At 43.4% G+C, this 26,223-nt stretch overlaps 1 pseudogene; it reads right to left on the bottom strand.

Moving 5' to 3' along the window:
* Positions 1 to 26: 26 nt before the first annotated feature.
* LOC139548787 (serine/threonine-protein kinase Nek8-like) lies at positions 27 to 12,970 on the bottom strand (annotated as a pseudogene).
* Positions 12,971 to 26,223: the final 13,253 nt, after the last annotated feature.

Here is a 26,223-nt window from a genome sequence, read left to right on the forward strand (position 1 = left end):
ATTTGTCAGCTATTTAATTCAAGTCTCTTTTTTATGAAATTAATGATAATCTAAAATGAATGGAAATAATGTATGCTTTCACCTGCAAATTGTGACTTTAATTAAATAGCTTGAAAGGAGCATGTTCACTTAAAAAGGGGTACAGATACAGTATCTAATGTTCAATAAAAAAGTGAAATATGTTTTGACTCCCTAAAGTCTGCACAGAAAACATAACATGTATTGATGAATTGACCCTAGGTAGACACATTAATCACTAATTAGGAAAAACTGCCCTCTGGTGGTGAAACTGAAAAATAAGAGCCTGATATTCATGGAATTGCAGATAAATATGATCATCAATATGAAACATTGACTTCGATAATTGTCGGAATTGGTTTCGAATGACAGGACAATAACTTGTCTTTAAAACCTTTACAATTGTGTCCATTTACAATTATTCAATAGCCATAGGTTGTCATCACCAACCTTGTTGCTTCAGGATTACATCATCACACAGCCACATACTCTTTCTTCAAATAACTGGCGAAAGTCCGCCACAGCATTATAGTATTACTAAATGATAGACCCTGTCAACAATAAAGTACCACAGTATGAGTCATAATACCCATAAAACCTAGCGGTCAAACAGGGAAATGGATGCAATCGCTTTTCCACCATTCATTTTTCCCATAGGGGATTTTAGAAACACTTAAAATCAGGGCTGTGGTTTGTGTAGGCTTACCCTGGCGTGACGTTTTAATAACCATGTAAATCTCTCTATACTAGACAGTGACCCACCTTTTTTGCACTACAGTTTACTCACCATCTCAGCCTGTTTGGAGGCTTTCCAGCGTAAGATCAAGCCAGTGCACGCATCCCAAATAGCACACTTTTCCCTATATAGTGCACTATTTTTGACCAGGGCCTATATGGCTCCGTTCATAAGTAGTGCACTATGTAGAGAATAGGGTGCCCTTTGGGATGAAGCCAGTGTTATAATTAAGCACATCATATCAAACGGACTCATGCCTATGACACACACAGCTGAAGAGACAATATTGACTCTTAATGTGTCTCTCATACCTGTGCCATGCTTTGTTAGTAACCCTTCCACATCAAAAATCTTAAACAATCTATGAACACTTGAGGGTTGAAAGGTCCATGTGTCTTGAATTGCATTTACTATAGAAGTGGCCTCCTTTAGTCAACAGCCTTAAAGAAACTTTCACTGTTCATGTGTTGTGTAAAAGTACCTTACTATGACACTAAACAAACCATGTGTTATTGTAAATGAAAACAAAAGTTACTAATCCAATTGATGAGGACTAATCCTAAAAGCACAATGAGAGCCACTGATAATGTGCTCAAGATTTAAAGTGCCGTACTTGTTTGCTTCATTTGACTGACGAGTCAGTTGGTAGGCTCACACTGTAGTGGCAGTCCTAAACATTGTTTTGTCTAACTAAATACTGGGTAAATAAAGCTACCAAACCAGTTAGACATCCTGGGACTGTGTGTCATGCTATCATTCTAACCTCGCTGGTGAGAGAAGACAAAACCTTACTGCATGACAGCTCCCCAATGACCTCCTCCTGCAATCTCACTCCAATACTTTTGGTAGAGCATTATACTTGCTACACAAGCTTAGGAAGCTAAATAAACTCAGCAAAAAAAGAAATGTCCTCTCACTGTCAACTGCGTTTATTTTCAGCAAACTTAACATGTGTAAATATTTGTATGAACATAACAAGATTCAACAACTGAGACAAACTGAACAAGTTCCACAGACATGTGACTAACAGAAATGGAATAATGTGTCCCTGAACAAAGCGGGGGTCAAAATCAAAAGTAACAGTCAGTATCTGGTGTGGCCACCAGCTGCATTAAGTACTGCAGTGCAGTATCTCCTCCTCATGGACTGGACCAGATTTGCCAGTTCTTGCTGTGAGATGTTACCCCACTCTTCCACCAAGGCACCTGCAAGTTCCCGGACATTTCTTGGGGGAATGGCCCTAGCCCTCACCCTCCAATCCAACAGGTCCCAGATGTGCTCAATGGGATTGCGATCCGGGCCCTTCGCTGGCCATGACAGAACACTGACATTCCTGTCTTGCAGGAAATCACGCACAGAACGAGCAGTATGGCTGGTGGCATTGTCATGCTGGAGGGTCATGTCAGGATAAGCCTGCAGGAAGGGTACCACATGAGGGAGGAGGATGTCTTCCCTGTAACACACAGTGTTGAGATGGCCTGCAATGACAACAAGCTCAGTCCGATGATGCTGTGACACACCGCACCAGACCATGACAGACCCTCCACCTCCAAATCGATCCCGCTCCAGAGTACAGGCCTCGGTGTAACGCTCATTCCTTCAACGATAAACGCGAATCCGACCATCACCCCAGGTGAGACAAAACCTTGACTCGTCAGTGAAGAGCACTTTTTGCCAGTCCTGTCTGGTCCAGCGACGGTGGGTTTGGCCCATAGCCGACGTTGTTGCCGGTGATATCTGGTGAGGACCTGCCTTACACAGTCCTACAAGCCCTTAGTCGAGCCTCTCTCAGCCTATTGCGGACAGTCTGAGCACTGATGGAGGGATTGTGCGTTCCTGGTGTAACTCGGGCAGTTGTTATTGCCATCCTGTACCTGTCCCGCAGGTGTCATGTTCGGATGTACCGATCCTGTGCAGGTGTTGTTACACGTGGTCTGCCACAGCGAGGATGATCAGCTGTCTGTCCTGTCTCCCTGTAGTGCTGTCTTAGGCGTCTCACAGTACATTGCAATTTATTGCCCTGGCCACATCTGCAGTCCTCATGCCTCCTTAACGCATGCCTAAGGCACGTTCACGCAGATGAGCAGGGACCCTGGGCATCTTTCTTTTGGTGTTTTTTAGAGTCAGTAGAAAGGCCTCTTTAGTGTCCTAAGTTTTCATAACTGTGACCTTAATTGCCTACCGTCTGTAAGCTGTTAGTGTCTTAACGACCGTTCCACAGGTGCATGTTCATTAATTGTTCATGGTTCATTGAACAAGCATGGGAAACAGTGTTAAAACCCTTTACAATGAAGATCTGTGAAGTTATTTGGATGTTTACGAATTATCTTTGAAAGACAGGGTCCTGAAAAAGGGACATTTCTTTTTTTGCTGAGTTTAGCTTCTAAAATGACACGTTTGGAATTATTTGCATTTGTTCCATAAATTGTGCCATTAATAAGGCACCAACATTTACATAATACTATATGAAAAACATAACATTAAAAGTTAATATAAACTGACTTGAGACAGAGCAACTGAAACTATTTAAGATGTGCAGGGATCCTCTAAAGGCTTAGTAAAGGACAGGCCACTGGAAGAGGTTATTCAGAGGAGGCTAGCAGTCCTTCACCTTGTGCCACTGTTTCTCTCCTGACAGCTACCGAGGGGCTGGACGGTGGTGGGATGGTTTTCAGAGCTGTATCCTCTGGGGACTGGCTCCTCAAGCAATGCTGAGAAAGAGAAAGAGTAAACAGAGAAGCCATCAACATATCACTTATATTAGCACTAAAGACAGACAAGAATATACCATCTTACCCAATGCATGCATGTGTACAGTTACATACAATAAGGGGTCTGAGTCTTGTAAAAGGTTTCAGGACAGGTATTGAATTATTTCCCTCTTGTATTTTAGATATAGATACACCCACATTTCTTCTTGATTACTTCACAATGCAGTAGGTGTGGTGGCACAAGAATGTTTCGAATGCCCACACACTGCCATTGTCTACCATGGATTTAGTCATACTGTATCTGGACTAATGTACTACTCATATAATGATAAAATAACAACCCATGGAAGTCAAATGTGGGTGAAATGACCTGTGTGAGGGCACTCTGGCTACTGTGTTGGTGTTTCAGGTCACTACCACATGGTAAGCAGTCAGGTCCGAGTTACACTGGAACAGGACTGTAACTTGGGTCTCTTCCAAAAATTAGAGACGTCTCTCTTACATACTGATCAGATTTTATGTGCAATTTAATCTTTCCTAAATCTGTATCTATTTTCAATGGGAGGGTTGCTTTAGTTTAATCCATGCGTCATTTTAATAGATATCGTATGCGTCCCATTTGGCACCCTATTCCCTATATAGTGCAGTACTAGTGATTAGTGCACTACAAAGGGAATAGGGTGCCATTTGTGAAACAATCATTGTTTTAAAGCAGAGGAATTGCTAGCTTGTTTGCTTTTCCTTATGAGAGGGACCATTACTCACAGGCTGGATAATATATTCTCTTGTTGAGGTTGTGGAAATATTCACATTACATGAAGATCCATACACTGCATGCAAGTAAACTGAAATCAATAACTATAAATGTGCAGAGTATGGTAAATAGTGAAATGGGAGTAAATGATTACTGGTGTAAATGGATACAGACATTCAACCTAACCAACCTTCTGCCTGGTTTTGTGGAGATGGCAGAGGATGCCTATTATCAGAGACACTGGTTTGTTACATTCAGGTTTATAAACAGAGCTAACCCCAGCTCATCTCCCCAATGCCTAACGAGCTAAGCATGACAGGGAGGCAGGCCCCTGTTGTTCATTTTATTGCTTGTGGAGAGCAAGGCACAACTGATTGCCTCATCCACGTTAATGAGCCTCTGTTACTACAGACCCTGAGGCTATGGAGAAACAAAAAGCCAAACATGGGGCTTGGTGGTCACTTCTGAATTAACTGACTGTGAAAAAGCTACAGGAAAATCTGCATTGTGGTGTTAGCTAATTATCAAGCTATTAACAAATAGGCTCTTTTAGACCTTCTGTTCTACAAGGAAAAAAACATGGATCTCTGTCAGCATCATCTAAGGGAGCTTGTCTCAAGTTTCACCTTTGATTGCGGTTTGATTTCACCACAAACAGTATGTGCTACTGGCAATTTCACATACTTCTGTTTAACAAAAAGGTAATAGGAAAAATATTATGTTTCACTGCCAGCAGACGGTTGCCACGACAACAGGCCACCGTCACAGTGAACGGGTGGCTCTCGTCGAGCTGCACTGCCTTCGGTATCCCAGAATCCCCAGAATTCCGAGGCGGCCATGGGCCCCCTTTCTCCAGATATACTCCTCCCCTTCTACACCAGGATAGAGTGAAGAGAATAGTTACGTTCTTCAGCGCACACCCCAGGATTCATGAATCTGCACAATCCTTAACAGACAGCCCTCTCTTCTCCCTCTTCTCACCTGCCCTCTCTTCTCCTCCCTGCTCCTGCCATGCCAGCATAATGGCTCTATCCCTGGGAGAGCAGAGCTGAACAAAGCCAACCCTAAACAATGAGGTGACTGTGCCTGCAACCTCCCTATGGGAGGTCATGCTGATCATTGACACATTCTGACATGCATTGTGTCATTCTCCACAACTCTCTACCCTTTGGAAAATGTCTAATAGACATCTGTTAAAGCATTTGCTGAAAGCACATTTCCATAGACATTACAGAAACCGATTGGTACAGTGTTCAATTAGCTCTTCTAATAAAGTGCGTTATCTAACATCCAAAGTTTACTGAGGACATCACGTTTCTCCAATACTTTATATAAATTGAAAATGTCCCCTTAAAGCATATTCCCTGATTGCTAATGCCCCCTACACACCTGATCAATGGCTAGAATGAAGGCTTCCCCACAGGCTGCCATGGTGATGCCCTGTAGGCCCAGGAAGGGCACACGACGGGTGCGACGGGAGCTACAGCCCAACTGACCATGCTGGTTACTACCAAACGTGAAACACTGACCCTTCTCTGGACACACGGAACAGGGGAATTAAATGTGTGAAGAAGATTGTTATTTTGTATTGTCAAAAGACACATAGAAGCACAATCATCCTATAGTAGATAATAGTATTACAATACATCTACATGTTTTACTATTTAAGCATGACACGGGGACGTCATGTCCTTGAAGCTTATAGGAACTTTGGGTTTCTAATTACAATGGGTTCAGGAACTGCATGGTGACATTTCAGGTGAAGACAAAATATAATTTAACCTGTGACAGCAACAGAGTGGGCTGTTCCAATATAAATGTAAACAACCTTGTCCACGTTCAGCGGTGCTGATTGGACAAGACTGAACGAGTGGACTTCTTCAATCTGGTCACAGGGGGCTGGCTACTTTGCAGCGTTGATTTTATCCAACCGCAGCTTGTTGAACATAACCAAGCACATTTTGAGGAGTCGCAATTGTTTTCATAGCAACACATTTATAGGCTCAAATGTAAATGATAATGGGGAGCTCAATTCTGATCTTTTGCTCAATTATTGGCATGCAAAAGATCTGATCTGATTGGTCCAAACCCAATTATTGGAAAACTAACAGAAGTGGACTGCCTGTGTAAACACAGCCTTAGAAGAAAATGTCAATCTACTATTCTGGTCAATTAATTAAAAAGAATGTTTGAATCGTATCAAAAGGGAAACATTGATATCTTAAAAGTAAACTAGATACAGTTGACCTTATCAGCTGAAATGTGTTTTCTACAATTTCACACTACAAAAGCGTAAGGAGGAAATGCTGTGTCATGTTCTGTAAGAATTCATTGAGGGGGAGTTTCTTGTTCTGTGTTCAAGGCAGAGAAAATATTCAGTACGGAGTAGAGTGAGTAAGAGAGTTAGGGAGGGCAGGAAGTAGGTAAACCAAAGGTAACTGGGCAGTGCTGTCTCCACTCAGCATCACACTATGCCCTGCTATAGCACTCAGACCTGGATTCAAATACTATCTGAAATCTTTCAAATACTATGACTGTAAGCTTTAACCTGTCTGTAGTGACAGATAGGCAAGGTTAGCAGTTTTGAGAATATTATATTGGTCCATTAAACCAAGCAAACTCAATTAAGCACAGATCAAGTATTTGAAATTATTTCAAATAGTATTTGAACCCAGATCTGATAGCACTGTGCTCATTCTCCTAACCCTCGCTCTAATAGAACCCTGCTTCCTGCCCATGAGGATTTCTGGTAGATGGGTTGACTATCAGAACGAGTGTTTGTCACCGTAAGAGAATGCTGCCTCACTGGATATTGGCCCAGAAGAAAATGGCATACACCACCTCTATAAATCCATGCATTAGTTTAACACAACAAAGCATGTACATGAAGAGCTATGTCAGTGCTTAAGCAAGCAGGGTGTTGGTGCAGTGGAAATAAAGGGCATGTTTCACCTTTAACGTGAGCGCTGCTCTTTAGTGAGTTCTTAATGAAAAGGATCGCTCGCATTAATAGTAACCTCTGTGGAATGCCAGTACAATTTCACAGCACTTTCATGCAATGACTGAATATGTTCATTATGTTGTTACTACATTCCAAGGGAATGTTTATCCTAATGAATGCACAATATTTAGGCTAGAAAACAAGCATCTGTTCAGAAGAGGAAATTCATTTTAAATGTGGACTAGTTTGTTACATGCACTGTAGCTCATATCTTGATCCTACTAGAGGATTTTTGCTTCCTGGTTAATTGGAACTCAAATATTCTACTAAGTAGCCTATAAGAGAAGGTAACTTTACCTGATGCTGCCACAGGCCAGAATGCTGTTATGGGTGCTGATAACCATGGAGCAATCTACTTCACACAGCACCCTGCGGGCCTCAAACTCCCCTGGCACACACACCTGCTGGGGAGAGTTGTGGGAGTCCTGGGTGCCCAGCCCCAGGCGACCTGCCACAGAGGGGAACAGATAGGGAACATGAGGGGGCAGAAAGCAGAACATTCTGTTAGAATGCCAAGCTCTCCCACAGCCGCTGCTGACATAACCAAAGAAGACAGAGAGTGATTGACGACCCCAAAAATAAACTTGCTCATTTACCATTGTCACCTCTTCCCCAGGAGAATATTTCTCTGTCATTGGTCACAGCAAGCACATGGGAAGCATCACATGACACCTGGACCAGCTCGTATCCGAGTAAGGCCTCCACGATCTTGGGCTGGGCATCAATATATATAAAGAAATAATATCAAGATTTTCCCCCAGAACGACTGACAACGTTTATAACAAACCTCAAAATCATAGACATTTACCTGTGTTACGTCATTCAAATTCCCCATGTCCGAGACAGCCATTGCTTCCGCTTCCAAACGTCATAATAACACCTCGTTCTGCAAATTGAAAATAAATAGAGGAGATTATAGGTACGATGAGCTGATGGGTGTGGCTATAGCACAGTGTGTGTTTTAGTCCCTAACAAGGGAATACTAATCTGCTCCACCACAGTGATAAATGGTGATAAGGGAGCAGGAAATAGAGCTGGGACTTTAATCCTGTGTTATCTGCTTTTGGTATTGGACTAATGACAGCTCACTCAAGACTATGACTTGACTAACAGTGTATCCCGGTTTGAGAAAGTGTACCTACTAAACGCCAGGTCAGCAGAGTGGAGATTACATTCTGTAGGGGAGGACAAACACTGATGAATGTTCTGTAAAAGAGGTGATTACATCCACACTTCCAAATGCAGCTTACATTCCAATGCTGCTCCAGTGCTTTATGATAGTGCTATATACTGCAGTGTGTGTGTGCGGTAGCAAAAACACACAGTGAATAAATATTGATTTCCTATAGTGAAGCTACCCTACTGAGGCTGACCTGACACAGATGCTGTGCCCTCCAGCAGGAAACAATGAGCAATGGTGTACATCCCAAATGACACCCTATTCCCTATATAGTGCACAAATTTTGACCAGGGTCAATAGGGCACTGGTCAAAAGTAGTGCACTAAGGGCCCATAGGGCTCTGGTCAAAAGTAGTGCACTATATAGGGAATAGGGTGCCAGTTGAGATGCTATTATGGCCTGTACCTGTCATACAGGTGGTGAAGAGATCCCCACAGGACACAGACTTGATGGTGACTCCAGACTGGCCCTCCAGGAAGCGAGAGATGAACTGCAGCTGCATCTGTTCTACTGCACCAGGCAGAGTGGGCTCACCAGATCCTACTGACATCACCTGGCACCGTACCATTAGGATGTGGTTTGGAAATGTGTGAATACTGCTGATACTAAAGACTATCCAGATAACACTCTCATATTGTTAAAAACAAATCCTTCATCTTGTCAGCTTTTAACCATTCTAATGCATAATCTGAGGGTATTAAAGAGGCAGCTAGTAGCTTAGATGGTTAAGGGCAATATTTATCTATGAAACCTAACTGAGGTTGACAAGGCTAATTCAGACAGAGAAGGGAAATGTGGATCAAGAAATCCAATCTGACCTCCCAGGTGATGAGTCAGCCTGACTTGGTGACGCCCATCTTCTGTGTGCGTCCCAGGGCCACCTGCAGCACCTCTGTGTTGAGCATGGGCAGACGCAGGGATGCCACTGCCCCATGTGTACACTGATGACAGCGGGAGGGAGTGCAATTTTCCTGTTCCCATCTGTCCATCTAGTACAGGACAAAACATTATACTAAAAGGTGTTAATTATTACAGAACCGGTTCAATCGTAGATGTGGCAGGTATGTCACTGACCTCTGAATGACCTTGTGCCGGTCATTCGCCCTCCCGGTTTACCATGACCTCCTGACTGCACGGTGGACAGTGGTTTCTCAATTCTGGACCAGAAATCAAAATGTATTTGAATATTATATACATACACTTCCATCAATGGTAACGTATGTATACATCAGATAAATTGTTGTTTTCTTACGATGAGTCTGGTGACTAGAAGCTAGAGGCTTTGTCCAAAATGGCATCCTATTCCCTATATAGTGAACTGTATAGGGAATAGTGTGCCATTTGGGATAGACTTTTATGGCATTCACTACCTGCACATTTTGACGTTGCCTATATCAGTGAAGAGGTTGAGCAGGGGTTTGATGCAAAGAGGGTGGGCCATGATCTCATTGAGCTGTGGGTGTTTGGATGGGTCCAGGTTGAGCATGTTCATGATGAGCTTCCTGAGTTCTGGACTGTACCGGTCTGAGATGGGGGCAAAGGTACCGCTCATGATCTTCAACACTAGGGCAGGTAGGTTCTGTAAAAGAAGGAAGAGTGAGTAAGCCCAAGGAGAGGAATTAAATATTAAAACTATGCTAATGCCTTGATTTCTTTATGGGTTTACTTTTGGAACAGTAATCTTTACGCATCATCCCACAAATTAAATACATTTTACATGGAGATGGAAAGATACGTGCTTCAAAGACTAATGTGAGATATGATTCACTTCAATGCTATTTTTGAATCTTTTGGATGTTGTGCAAGGACAGTTTCTGAAATTGGAATGACAATGTACGAAGTGAATTTGAAAGAAATGTGTACAGCAGCCTCAAAAGCTCTCGAGGCTGGCTAGCTCATATAGAACACAGCCAAGGGCCCAGATATCACTCTTCTGATTATAGGGCTTTCCATCACACAGCTCCGCAAAGTAGATAAACTCTACTGCCAGTGCTGCCTATGACTATGCTTATCATCAGCGTACGCATTTTGCTGTTTCTATGTAGTCAGGTGACCAATGCTAGATCATGTCCACTCACAGTGTAGGCTTTGCTCTTGCTGACAAGGATTTTGGTGATTCCAAAGTCGCCTATTTTGACAATCACCTGATGCTTGTCAAGCAGAATGTTCTGGGTCTTCAGCTTGCGTTGTAGGGTGGACTTGTTGTGCACATGGTACAGGGCCAGCAAGATCTGGACTAAGAAGTACAGGATGATGTCCTCATCCAGCAAGGAGTTACAGTGCTTCTGAATGTAGTCGGCTAGGGCTCCACCTACAGTAAGAAACCAGGAAAAGAATAGTTACAGTAGAATAGATCATGCTCTCAGGCCACCGAGTTTTATAACATAATGCAGTGCCCTATATCATATATCTCCTGAAGCTCTATAACAGGGACTGACATCTGATGAGACTGAATAAGACCTCATGGGGAACATCTGACAAGCAAAACATATGACACCCTATGTTACAGCATAGGTGTCAGATTTTCATGAGAACAGTGAGCTATGTAACTTATGTGTTATGTAACAAACAATTGTGTGTGGGAGGGGGGGGGGGGGGGGGGTTAATTTGACAGTACCTGGTTTTTATTACATAGCGATCATCAGAGCCTTGTCCTCCAGGAAGTTCTCATAGTACTCTATGATGTTGGGGTGGTTGAGCAGCTTTAGCACCTGGCACTCGTTCTGGGCGTTGAGGCGTTCATCACTGAACATCTACTCTACTGGGATCTCCTTCAGGATCACAAAGGCCCTGTCACTGCGCAGGCGACACAGGTGCACTATCCTGTCACACATGACATGGGAAGGTGGAGAATGAGTAGCGTGGGGAAGAGTGGGAAAGTGTGTTCTGGTGTAGGCTATCCCCTTACAGTGGGCCTACTTGCTTGTATGCTCTTGTACATTATTGCTACTGATATTGATGCTAAATCAAATCAAATTGTATTTGTCACATGTGTTTAGCAGATGTTATTGAAAATTGCTATGTAATGTGAAATCTGTGAATGTATTGTAATGTTTTTAAAATTGTATAAACTGCCTTAATTTTGCTGGACCCCAGGAAGAGTAGCTGCTGCTTTGGCAGCAGCTAATGGGGTCATACATACAAATGCATTCATGCATGTGGGCATTAGAACTAGAATTTGACAATTTATATAATGGGCAAATAACATAACACATCACAGTTAGTTATGACTAAAAAGACAACACAGTAGCTTTGCACTCGTCATGTACTAGTATTGTACAATATTGATTAGGGCAGCGATAGAAATACAATGAGCGCATAATTCTAATTGTATGAGCGCGGGACATTTAATTAAAGATGCGCGCGCCTGAACCAATGTACATGCTTTCCGTGATTTAAGTTTGACAGGAAGAGAAATTAAAAATCACAAAGTATGAATAAGAGTAGGTTGCCTTAGCAGTGTAGTTTCATCAAGAAGTTCAAAGTGAATTATTTTGGATTACCTAAAAGCTCCTATTCGGACCACTTTGATTTTCTCATACTTCTCCATCTCTGTAAAAAGACAAGGCTGTAAAAAACATCCAAAGTCGTCTCCAGGCAACACTTCCTCTGCTCCTATAGGGAACAACTAGGGACAAAAAGCACGCAGGTCTGAAAGCAAGCTTCTTCTGTTTTCCTTGAGCCCGAGTCTAGGGCTATTTGTGGTTACACAAAGGCTTTTTGTTGTAGGCTATTATTGAATGCTCCTTCATATAATTTTACTAAATTAGACATTGTCATCATAAATACTGTTGTGTGTGTGTGTGAGTGAGTGAGTGAGTGTTAATTCCCATATTATCTCTCTCCTAGGTAGGGCTGCAGATAAGTGTCTAGACGGCATGTAATTATGGAGCGCCTTCCCTTCGGCTGAGATAAGCAGGCAGCTGGCAAGCTTTGCTCCTGTCTTTTCTGCTTCCGTCTCTGCTCTAATGCAGGCCAAAACAAACATATTGTAGTCTCTCTGACAAGGCCTTGTCAGGTCTGTAATGCGCTGGTTACACATCACAGCCCTCATTTGAAGCAGCAAATGTTCTGCTTATTCTCAGGTACATCTTCCAACACCACATGCTGATCTAAACAATACATCACTGTACTTTGGCACTGGTAAAAATCATTGTAATCAGTGTCTGTTTACACTGTTTGTTGACCTTGCTGAACTCAAATGTGCACTCTCTCACACTACCTGGACCTGCTGGGTGACATATTTGACCTGCTGGGTGACATATTTTGTTTTGAGTTGTGTGCTATCACTGGGAGTGTTTGTGTGTCACTGGATGGATGGATGTCAATGTCCAGGAATGAACTATCTGAAGGTGTAGTGTAGGGTGCACACCGAAACTACAGACGTTAAATCACGTAGTACGTACCTGAGTGGGAAGATAAGAACAACTGAAACTGCTTGACTGGTTGTAAATCAATCTGTAGAGATTATCACATTTATGAGATCTCAAGAGATGAGAGACACCTCATAAAAGTGCCAGGAATCAATGGGTGGAAGTCAGAATCACATCCAAAATATGTTATTACCTAACATCCACTTTCCACTGCAGATTGTTTACTAGATGTGGAAACTAGAGGGTGGTTACATCTCAAATGGTACATCTTCCCTACATAGTGTACTACCTCTGACCAGGGGCCATATCTCTGGTCAATTTACATTTGTTTAATTTAACCTTTATTTAACTAGGCAAGTCAGTTAAGAACAAACTCTTATTACAATGACGGCCTACCCCGGCCAAACCTGGACGACGCTGGGCCAATTGTGCGCCGCACTATGGGACTCCCAATCACAGCCGGATGTGATACAGCCTGGATTTGAACCAGGGACTGTAGTGATAGCCTCTTGCACTAAGATGCAGTGCCTTAGACCTCTGTGCCACTCGGGAGCCCAGAAGTAGTGCAGTATGTAGGGAAAAGGGTGCCATTTAGAACTCAGCCAGTGCCTGTCTCGTTAGTGGTTCAGGTCTATAATGAGGTTGACTTGCTGACCCAGACAATGTGTGGTTTATCTACATCATTGTCTACATGATAGAGGTGCAGTGTTCTTATCTGCTGTGTTCATGGTGGTATGACTCTATTCACAGCAGTGAAGTGAGGGCTCTACTGAGTTGGTTTAGCTCTTATGTGTGTATTCATGGAGTGATGGGTTTCTGTTGATTTCAGTCAACAACATTGTTACAGCCTAAACACCTTTCTTTGTCAGTCTGTCAATAAAAGAAACCATCATTCATTAACAGGCAGAGAAATATGTGTCACGTTTGTTTCCATCAGCTCACCCGTGACTTAAAGTACAAACATAACAACCCTTTGTTCATTGGAACTCCATTTGGGAAATCAATTGACGTTCACTGAATACCTTTTATGTGGCATTCATTGATTTTAATGCTATCATTTAAATTTCTTCATTGATTTTAATACAGGCCTTCTTTCTGTACATCAAATAAAGAGAAATATGCACACACTATATTAGGCACAGACTACACAGGTTTTCCGTGGTAAATCTGGCAGTGTGTAATCTAGTTTCCCCCAGCTGTGCATTCGGATGAATCTTCCCCATCCTCCACTGAAACAGGTTTATTTGTGTTTGTCTATTAAAATGCACTAACGACCCTCAGAAATAAATGAACCCTTCGATTTTTCACTTGATTTGCTGTTCAAAATCTCCATTGTACTTTTTCTCTGTGACATTAGGGTTGCGTCCCAAATGACACGCTTTTCTCTACAATACTGCACTAATTTTGACCAGAACCCTATGGGTTAGTGCACTGTATAGGGAACAGGGTGCCATTTGGGACACACCCTAGAATCAATACAGCCCAAATGAGCACTGAACCAGGCACTAAGAATCCATTCAGCCGCACCACATGATATTGGGATTGGAACACCTACTTTGGACAGACACAAAGAGGTATTTCTTCCATTAGCCTCTACAAGAAAGCCAATCACAGCGCATTTCCACTGAGGATTTACCCCAGTGTTTTTTACCCAAAGGGCTCAGACTTTTCTGTTTCCATCTATGCGGGCACGCTCTGACTTGGGCCCAAAGTCAGGCCACTGGTACTTTTCAGCTGGTATTTACAGAACAATGGCTAACTGAAATTAAACACCTCACAAAGCAACATTCTTTGTGATGCAGAGGTTGTTGATTCTGCTCGCCAAGTCTTTAGTTTCACACTCCTGATGGAAACACATTTACACTATAGCTGACATTAACATAAAACACTGGTGACCCACTGGTGTGGGGGTAAGTCTACATGAATCAAAAACCTATGCATAAGCAAAACAGCTGCTTTGTGAGGTGTTAAAGTTTTTATTTTACCTTTATTTAACTAGGCAAGTCAGTTAAGAACAAATTCTTACTTACAATGTTTTTATTTATTTTATTTCACCTTTATTTAACCAGGTAGGCCAGTTGAGAACAAGTTCTCACTTACACCTGCGACCTGGCCAAGATAAAGCAAAGCAGTGCGACAAAAACAACAGTTACACGTCAACAAACGTACAGTCAATAACACAATAGAAAAATCTATCTACAGTGTGTGCAAATGTAGAAGAGTAGGGAGATAGGCAATAAATTGGCCCTAGAGGCAAAATAATTACAATTTAGTATTAACACTGGAGTGATAGATGTGCAGATGATGATGTGCAAGTAGAGATACTGGGGTGCAAAAGGGCAAGAAATAATATGGGAATGAGGTAGTTGGGAGTGCTATTTACAGATTCGCTGTACCTGTACACAGCCGTCGGTAAGCTGCTCTGACAGCTGATGCTTAAAGTTAGAGAGGGAGATATAAGTCTCCAGCTTCAGTGATTTTTGCAATTCGTTCCAGTCATTGGCAGCAGAGAACTGGAAGGAAAGGCTGCCAAAGTAAGTGTTGGCTTTGGGGATGACCAGTGAAATATACCTGCTGGAGCGCGTTCTACAGGTGGGTGTTGCTATGGTGACCAGTGACCTGAGATAAGGCGGGGCTTTACCTAGCAAAGACTTATAGATGACCTGGAGCCAGTGGGTTTGGCGGCGAATATGTAGTGAGGGCCAGCCAACGAGAGCATACAGGTCAGTGGTGGGTAGTATATGGGGCTTTGGTGACAAAACGGATGGCACTGTGATAGACTGCATCCAATTTGTTGAGTAGAGTGTTGGAGGCTATTTTGTAGGATCATTAGGATAGTCAGTTTTACGAGGGTATGTTTGGCAGCACCTTCAGTTGCTGCAGGGGGTGCTGAGATGTTGGCCGGGGTAGGGGTAGCCAGGTGGAAAGCATGGCCAGCCGTAGAAAAATGCTCATTGAAATTCTCGATTATCGTAGATTTATCGGTGGTGACAGTGTTTCCTATCGTCAGTGCAGTGGGCAGCTGGGAGGAGGTGCTCTTATTCTCCATGGACTTTAGTGTCCCAAAACTTTTGGGAATTAGTACTACAGGAAATACATTTCTGTTTGAAAAAGCTAGCCTTAGCTTTCCTGACTGACTTGAGTATATCGGTTCCTGACTTCCCTGAAAAGTTGCATATCACGGGGGCTTTTCGATGCTAATGTAGAATGCCACTGGATGTTTTTGTGTTAGTCAATGGCAGTCAAGTCTGGGGTGAACCAAGGGCTATATCTGTTCTTAGTTCTACATTTTAAAAATGGGGCATGCTTATTTAAGATGGTGAGGAAAGCACTTTTGAAGAGCAACCAGGCATCCTCTACTGACGGGATGAGGTCAATATCCTTCCAGGATACCCGGGCCAGGTCGATTAGAAAGGCCTGCTCACTGAAGTGTTTTAGGGAGCGTTTGACAGTGATGAGGGGTGGTCGTTTGACCGTGGACCCACTACGTTACGCAAGCAATGAGCCAGTGATCACTGAGATCCTGGTTGGACAGCAGAGGTGTATTTAGAGGGCAAGTTGGTCAGGATGATATCTAAAAGGGTGCCCATGGTTACGGACTTAGGGTTGTACCTGGTAGGTTCCTTGATAATTTGTGTGAGATTGAGGGCATCTAGCTTAGATTGGAGGATGGCCGGGGATGTTAAGCGTGTCCCAGTTTAGGTCACCTAACACTACGAACTCTGAATATAGATGGGGGGCGATCAATTCACATATGGTGTCCAGGGCACAGCTGGGGGCTGAGGGGGGTCTATAGCAAGAGGCAACAGTGAGAGACTTGTTTCTGGAAAGGTGGATTTTTAAAAGTAGAAGCTCGAATTGTTTGGGCACAGACCTGGATAGCCTGCAGAGTTCTGTCATACTATCTCTGCAGTAGATTGCAACTCCGCCCCCTTTGGCAGTTCTATCTTGTCGGGAAATGTTATAGTTAGGGATGGAAATTTCAGGATCTTTGGTGGCCTTCCTAAGCCAGGATTCAGACACTGCTAGGACATCCGGGTTGGCGGAGTGTGCTAAAGCAGTGAATAAAAGAACCTTAGGGAGGAGGCTTCTAATGTTAACATGCATGAAACCAAGGCTTTTACGGTTACAGAAGTCAACAAATGAGAGCACCTGGGGAATGGGAGTGATGCTGGGGGCTGCAGGGCCTGGGTTAACCTCTACATCAGAGGAACCGAGGAGGAGTAGGATAAGGCTAAAGACTATAAGAACTGGTTGTCTAGTGTATTCGGAACAGAGAGTAAAATTGCCCAGATTTCTGGGCGTGGAAGAATAGATTCAAGGCATAATGTACAGACAAGGCTATGGTAGGATGTGAGTACAGTGGAGGTAAACCTAGGCATTGAGTGACTATGAGAGAGGTTTTGTCTCTAGAGACACCATTTACGCCAGGGTCACCGCATGAGTGAGGGGTGGAACAAAAGGCCTAGCTAAGGAATTTTGAGCAGGGCTGGAGGCTCTACAGTGAAATAAGACAATCACTAACCAAAACAGCAATAGACAAGGCATATTGACATTAGGGAGAGGCATGTGTAGCCGAGTGATCATAGGGTCCAGTGAGTAGCTAGGCGAGCTGGAGACATGGTGATTCAGACAGCTAGCAGGCCGGGGCTAGCAGGCTAACAGATGGGCCTCAGGGGGACATCACAACGGGAGAGCCTGTTGAAACCCCCCCGAACGGCTACGTCGGCAGACCAGTCGTGATGGATTGGCGGGGCTCCGTGTCGGCAGCAAAGGGTCCAGGCCAATTGATAAAAGAGGTATTGAAACCCAGGAATTGTCTGATGGATATTTTCGTCTAGCCGGGAGATGGGCCTAGCTCAAGGCTAGCTCCAGGCTAACTGGTGCTTGCTTCGGGACAGAGACGTTAGCCAGGAGTAGCCACTCGGATAGCAGCTAGCTAGCTGCGATGATCTGGTGTAAAGGTTCAAAGCTTGCGGTAGGAATCCGGAGATCAGGTAGAGAAAAAGCAGTTCAATATGCTCTGGGTTGATATCAAGCTGTGCAGACTGGCAGGAATTGACCGGGCTGAGGCTGGCTGATGTCCTAGTTAACGGTGATGACCACTAGCAGTGACTAACTGACTACTAGCTAGTAGCTAGTTAGCTGCTGATGGGGGTTCCGATACTAAAGTATAAAAAATAGCAGATCCATACCACATTGGGTGAGGCGGGTTGCAGGAGAGTATGTTGAGATTTTTAATATTTGTATATTATAAATTTAATATATACGAAATATATATGAAGAAAACTATTATACATAGGACGGGACAAGACTGCACAAAGACGTCTGACTGCTACACCATCTTGGATGTTCAGTGACGGCCTACCCCGGCCAAACCCTAACCCGGACGAAGCTGGGCCAATTGTGCACCGCCCTATGGGACTCCCAATCACAGCCAGTTGTGATACAGCCTAGAATCAAACCAGGGTCTGTAATGACACCTCTAGAACTGAGATGCAGTGCCTTAGAACGCTGCACCACTTAGGAGCCCCTGTTAAATAAATGAAAGCTGAAAAGTACCAGTGGCCTGGCTTTGGCTTCAAGTCAGAGCAGGTCTGCCGGAGCCATGGCCCAGTGAGACACGAGTGCTGGCCTGCGTAGATGGAAAAGGAAAAGTGTGAGCATTTTGGGTTTCTTGTGTTATTAATTATATTTCTTGTATGTTTATGTTCTACTTTACTTCATAGCACTACTCTTATTGATTACTGCATTGCTGTAAAATAGCATGCAAGAAAGGCATTTCACTCTACATGTGCATGTGACATTAACTTTAAACATAAAACACTGGGGTTAAATAAAAAAAATATATAAAATGTTATTCATCACATTCTTCGTAAACAACAGTGACTGACAGTGAAATGCTTATTTACAGCCCCTTCCCAAAAATGCAGAGAGAAAGAAAATGGAGATATAATAGAAGTACACAATGAGTAACGATAACAGGGTAAATCCTGTATGGAAATGCGCCGACAGACAGACTGCACCGGTAGGTTTCGGTGATACTATCAGTGTGAGATCTGCCCTGAGCAATACTGCAGTTCTCACTGTGTGAAGACTGATGACAAAGGGAGTGTGCTGAAGCAGGAAACTCAAGCATCAGGTTACACGGCTGCTCACACTTGAAAAGGCACCTTTATTACTAAGACCTGCATTTTTTTTGTTTTAAGAACAAATTCAGTTAAGAACAAATTTACAATGACGGCCTAGCCCAGCCAAACCCTAACGACGCTGGGCCAATTGTGCACTGCCCTATGGGACTCCAAATCACAGCTGGTTGTGATACAGCAGTAGTGACACCTCTAGCACTGAGATGCAGTGCCTTAGACCGCTGCGCCACTCGGGAGCCCGAGTATGGGGAACACAATCACTATAATGAAATATGTGGACCAATAGGCATTAAGACACTAAAAAACCACATCCACAGCCAACATAACATACACATAGGCTATGCTAATACATTGTATGCCTCAGGCATATACAGTGGGGCAAAAAAGTATTTAGTCAGCCACCAATTGTGCAAGTTCTCCCACTTAAAAAGATGAGAGAGGCCTGTAATTTTCATCATAGGTACACTTCAACTATGACAGACAAAATGAGAAAACAAAATCCAGAAAATCACATTGTGATTTTTAATGAAGATTTTTAATGAATTTATTTGCAAATTATGGTGGAAAATAAGTATTTGGTCACCTACAAACAAGCAAGATTTCTGGCTCTCACAGACCTGTAACTTCTTCTTTAAGAGGCTCCTCTGTCCTCCACTCGTTACCTGTATTAATGGCACCTGTTTGAACTTGTTATCAGTATAAAAGACACCTGTCCACAACCTCAAACAGTCACACTCCAAACTCCACTATGGCCAAGACCAAAGAGCTGTCAAAGGACACCAGAAACAAAATTGTACACCTGCACCAGGCTGGGAAGACTGAATCTGCAATAGGTAAGCAGCTTGGTTTGAAGAAATCAACTGTGGGAGCAATTATTAGGAAATGGAAGACATACAAGACCACTGATAATCTCCCTCGATCTGGGGCTCCACGCAAGATCTCACCCCGTGGGGTCAAAATGATCACAAGAACGGTGAGCAATATTCCCAGCACCACACGGGGGGACCTAATGAATGACCTGCAGAGAGCTGGGACCAAAGTAACAAAGCCTACCATCAGTAACACACTACGCCGCCAGGGACTCAAATCCTGCAGTGCCAGACGTGTCCCCCTGCTTAAGCCAGTACATATCCAGGCCCGTCTGAAGTTTGCTAGAGAGCATTTGGATGATCCAGAAGAAGATTGGGAGAATGTCATATGGTCAGATGAAACCAAAATATAACTTTTTGGTAAAAACTCAACTCGTCGTGTTTGGAGGACAAAGAATGCTGAGTTGCATCCAAAGAACACCATACCTACTGTGAAGCATGGGGGTGGAAACATCATGCTTTGGGGCTGTTTTTCTGCAAAGGGACCAGGACGACTGATCCGTGTAAAGGAAAGAATGAATGTGGCCATATATCGTGAGATTTTGAGTGAAAACCTCCTTCCATCAGCAAGGGCATTGAAGATGAAACGTGGCTGGGTCTTTCAGCATGACAATGATCCCAAACACACCGCCCGGGCAACGAAGGAGTGGCTTCGTAAGAAGCATTTCAAGGTCCTGGAGTGGCCTAGCCAGTCTCCAGATCTCAACCCCATAGAAAATCTTTGGAGGGAGTTGAAAGTCCGTGTTGCCAAGCAACAGCCCCAAAACATCACTGCTCTAGAGGAGATCTGCATGGAGGAATGGGCCAAAATACCAGCAACAGTGTGTGAAAACCTTGTGAAGACTTACAGAAAACGTTTCACCTCTGTCATTGCCAACAAAGGGTATATAACAAAGTATTGAGATAAACTTTTGTTATTGACCAAATACTTATTTTCCACCATAATTTGCAAATAAATTAATTAAATATCCTACAATGTGATTTTCTGGAATTGTTTTTTCTCATTTTGTCTGTCATACTTGAAGTGTACCTATGATGAAAATTACAGGCCTCTCTCATCTTTTTAAGTGGGAGAACTTGCACAATTGGTGGCTGACTAAATACTTTTTTGCCCCACTGTATATATATATATCAAAGAAATATATCTCAAATGAATATGCAACCATTTAAACAACTGCATTAGCATGAGAAGCAAAAACATATTTTACTTATTAATCTAAAAGTGTATATTTTCCTTCCAAAAACATTTCTTCCTCGCTGGAATCAAAACTGTGTTCACTCAGAGTCCTCATCCATTCATTCATGGGTCACTCTCCCGGTGAATATCTGCAATAATCTCATCTAAATTTGTATACTTGGACTTCGATTTAGCTTTTCCACTCTTAGTAGCCATGTTTTACTTTATCAGTTTTGAGAAAGGTTTGTAGAAGAGAAGGAACTGCTGTGTAACGTAAACTACCATGCTTTCTGTTTGCTTTCACCTCAGAATGTACACTGTTGCGCACAGCTCTAGCATGATGGTTGTTTGTCGTACAAAGGGCGTTCACATACTGCTGGAAAGCCCAGCTCATTGGTTATCTAGCTAGCTATGTTTCAAAACGATAGGTGCTCATTGGACCAAGACACTGTCAATCAAGTGAACACCGCTCGTCTCATTGGTGCGTAATGATGGCTGACCTTCATGGGCTAATTGCCGTGTTGTGTTGCCAATACATAATGTAGAATGATGAAACACGTTTGGTTGCCATCTAGAGTGTCTGAGGATTGCCCCCTAACCAACAATGCAGTTAAAAAAAATACAAATAAGAAATAAAAGTAACAAGTAATTAAAGAGCAGCAGTAAAATAACAATAGCGAGACTATATACAGGGGGGTATCGGTACAGAGTCAATGTGCGGGGGCACCGGTTAGTTGAGGTAATATGTACATGTAGGTAGAGTTATTAAAGTGACTATGCATAGATGATAACAACAGAGAGTAGCAGCGGTGTAAAGGGGGGTGGGTGCAATGCAAATAGTCTGGGTAGCCATTTGACTAGATGTTCAGGAGTCTTATGGCTTGGGGGTAGAAGTTGTTTAAAAGCCTTTTGGACCTAAACTTGTAGCTCCGGTACCGCTTGCCGTGCGGTAGGAGAGAGAACAGTCTATGACTAGGGTGGCTGGAGTCTTTAACAATTTTTAGGGCCTTCCTCTAACACCGCCTGGTATAGAGGTCCTGGATGGCAGTAAGCTTGCCCCCAGTAGTGTACTGGGCCGTACGCACTACCCTCTGTAATACCTTGCGGAGGAGGCCGAGCAGTTGCCATACCAGGCAGTGATGCAACCAGTCAGGATGCTCTCGATGGTGCAGCTGTAGAACCTTTTGAGGATCTGAGGACCCATGCCAAATCTTTTCATTCTCCTGAGTGGGAATAGGTTTTGTCCTGCCCTCTTCACAACTCTCTTGGTGTGCTTGGACCATGTTAGTTTGTTGGAGATGTGGACACCAAGGAACTTGAAACTCTCAACCTGCTCCACTACAGCCCCGTCAATGAGAATGGGGGCATGCTCGGTCGTCTTTTTTCCTGTAGTCCACAATCATCTCCTTTGTCTTGATCATGTTGAGTGAGAGGTTGTTATCCTGGCATCACACGGCCAGGTCTCTGACCTCCTCCCTATAGGCTGTCTCGTCGTTGTTGGTGATCAGGCCTACCACTGTTGTGTTGTCTGCAAACTTAATGATGGTGTTGGAGTCGTGCCTGGCCGTGCAGTCATGAGTGAACAGTAAGTACAGGAGGGGACTGAGCATGCACCCGAGGGGCCCCTGTGTTGAGGATCAGCGTGGCGGATGTGTTGTTACCTACCCTTACCACCTGGGGGCAGCCCGTCAGGAAGTCCAGGATCCAGTTGCAGAGGGAGGTGTTCAGTCTCAGGGTCCTTAGCTTATTGATGAGCTTTGAGGGCACTATGGTGTTGAACGCTGAGCTGTAGTCAATGAATAACATTCTCACATATATACAGCCAGATTATCTGTAATACGTTTCCTGACTGCCACCTCACATTCCTGCACTACGAATGCTGACCCAGTACATCCTGTCCTTAGATCTTTTGAACCATCTTTGTAAATGGCCACAAAATCCTGATACACAGTATCCAGGTGTCTATTAAACAAATCAGATGGATCAACACCCTCCATATCTTTCTGTAGTCTTTACAACACTTCTAGATCAACTACTGGAGGCGGGAATATCTACTGTTGAACTAAACTCCATTCCATACAGTCCCCTCGCCTGAGTATTACCCACCCACCCAAAGCTTGTGTTCTGTCCTCGCTCATGTTCCCAGCATGTCTGTAAAATCCTTTTTGCAGGATGAGACACCCCATGTCACTGTAGATTGACCCAATAATTAATTGCCAGCTGGTCTCCTAATCAGCAATGGCATATCCTCCATCTCCACCTGTAGTGCAGCCACTGGGGAGGTCTGAAACACCCCACTACATATTCTGAGTCCTTGACCCTGTATGACATCTAGCCTTTCCAATGAGGTCTGGGCTGCAGAACCATATGCAACATACATGGTATGTAACAATGTAACATACATGGTCTTCAATGAGGAACGCCCAGCCCCCCGCTCCTTTCCCGTCAGACATCACATCACATTTAGCACCTTCTTACACCACTCTCTCAATGTGTTCTGCCCAGAACAGTCTAGTGTCAAAATATACCACAAAGAACCTCAAGGCCCCCACCCTCTCCAAGTTTCTCCCATATAACCTCAAGCATACCTCACCTTCCTCCTGGTAAACAACACTGTCTGAGTTCTCTTGAGAACATGAAATCACCACAACTCTACTTAATCAATTGCTTCCTGTACCTTTCTGACTATGAGCATGTTGTGGGCACCACATTACCTTACTTCTATCCTGGCCCTCCACCCAGCACGTTTTTTAAATTTAACTAGGCAAGTCCAATTCTTATTTACAATGATGGCTTACCCCGGCCAAACACGGACGAGGCTGGGCCTATACGACTCCCAATCACGGCCGGATGTGATTCAGCCTGGATTCGAATCAGGGACTGTAGTTACGCCTCTTGCACTGAGGTGCAGTGCCTTAGACCGCTGTGCCACTCAGGAGCCCTTCCAGGTCCAATATCTGTCAATGATTATAGCAGTTCACTACCACCCCTCCTCCCCCACATAGTCCTGTTCAATACCTTTGCCTAGCATCCTGTAAGGAAATCCTTGCTTTATGAAGGCGGCACATCCCGCAACACCCTGTATGATAAACGCCACAGTCGGTTTGAGCCATGTTTCCTGCACACAAATCACATCTGGTTTAGCTGGCATATCCGCAATTTGCTGCTTGAACTCCTGCCCATTTAACCAAGTAAGTGCCACTGACTGTAGAAGACTAATTAATTGGTTTATCTCGTCGCTTGATAGTTACTATGTTGCATTGTGCTAACTAGCTTGTTAATTTGTTTGTTAGCAAGCACAATCGGAATTTGTGACTAGCCAAAAATGAGTTTGATCATCTTAGAATTTACAATTGTAGCTAGCTACGTATAGTACACTGTTTTGGGTTTACTACGAAAGTAAATCTAGTGATCTCAAAGAAAATGTAAACCCCTCAAACTAATGGACCTCCTAATTCGAAATACCAGCACATGCGCAACGTTACTGGAGCCTTTATTAAGTATGGGGGGGATCGATTAATCCCGTCCGGGCGCCCATGTAGGCTAGTTATGCATTGTCTGAAAGTTAATTTGCATGCGATTTGGAACCGCAAAGCCGGGCTGACTCCCGGGTGTGAGCCAGATGCCCCTTTCAAAACCCACGGGAAAGTCGTCTCAAAACAAAAGTGACGTAATTAAGCACTTGTAGAAATTACTATTGTTTTGTTCCCATGCAAAATTGATTGCTTTTGATAAAAACGCATTGACTTCTCAATTAAAACTTGCTAGAAAATTCTAACATTTATTTTGCCTTGTTGACAAAATGACCGAGAGGCGAAGATTAGGCCTACTGTTCGATTGGAGAAGGGCACGCTTCCCTCCCCACTTTCGCCCGATAACGTGACGGGCCTATGCCCGGTGCCCCGCGGCTCAGTATAATCGAATCTGTCCTGTCATTCAAAGTAAAGTTTCTGCATGAATGTGTGCAGTTAGTGAGTGTGTCCGGTCCAATGGACACATGTTGTGCAACAATCACAAAGCAGCCGCTCGTCCATGAAGTTGACTTAGGACAGGTGTGGGGTTGCCTCATCAGACAGACACACAGTAGACCTTGATCAAACAAGATGACCAAAAACATAACTGCATTGTTGTATTACATGCCCTCCTTTTGAAGAAAAAAAGGATACAAAACCATTAATTATACCTGTCAAAAGGATTCCTCTAAGCCTAAAAGCTCTAAAAGTGAGTTTAAAAAATATTTGTCCTGTAGACATAAGCATGATGTGCCCCCAAGTGGTTCATATCCGAATTTATCCATGTTCAGCGGCATCCTCTTCACAATGCAACAACTTCCCTTCAACCTCTGCGTCACTTGTGTGTTTGCTGTCACCTGGGTCCGTATAACGCTTATCAATGTAATGACCTAATACACTCGTTCTAATTGAACTATAAAGTATTAGTTTCAATATTTACATTTTCTGTTCCATTCGTTTAAATTGAATAATATAAAATTGGTTTCAACTTATCACTGGTTTTCAATTTTACGAGTGGATCAGTATGTGTATATATATATATTTTTTTACAAAACATACACAAACATCCACAACATCACCCGCCCAGACCCACGTGCTCATGCCCCATGCGCTTTCAAAATGTAGATAATAAAGCATTTGACCTTTCCATTGTGTTAACGATGGAGGATTGGTTGAGTTCCAGATTTTAAGTATTCGTTTTTTCAAGATGACCGAAGAAAAAAGTATCCGCCCATTCATTTTTTGATTTCATAGCATTCCCAGAAAGCATGGATTATTGAGTCATTGTTAGTTTGGCACTTAAGGAATGACTGCTGTTGTGCTGTAGAATTTGTAAGTTTTGTCTCTTGTATAATAAATTCTATACATTAGTTTACACTGGATTAAGCGTACATGTATGTTAACTGTACTTTCTTTAGTCATGTGTAACCGATGTGAAATGGCTATCTAGTTAGCGGTGGTGCGCGCTAATAGCCTTTCAATCGGTGACGTCACTTGCTCTGAGACCTTGAAGTAGTGGTTCCCCTTGCTCTGCAAGGGCCGCGGCTTTTGTGGAGCGGTGGGTGACTGTTGTTGATGTGTGCAGAGGGTCCCTGGTTCGCGCCCGGGTCGGGGCGAGGGGACGGACTAAAGTTAAACTGTTACACATGCTCCAACATTCCCTCCATCTTATGCCAATATCAGTTGTTTTTAAGTCTGGGTTCCAATAGTTTTTTTTTCTGAGATTGTCTGTTGGATAGGCTC

This window comes from Salvelinus alpinus, chromosome 22, assembly GCF_045679555.1.
Source record: "Salvelinus alpinus chromosome 22, SLU_Salpinus.1, whole genome shotgun sequence".
NCBI lineage: Eukaryota > Metazoa > Chordata > Actinopteri > Salmoniformes > Salmonidae > Salvelinus > Salvelinus alpinus.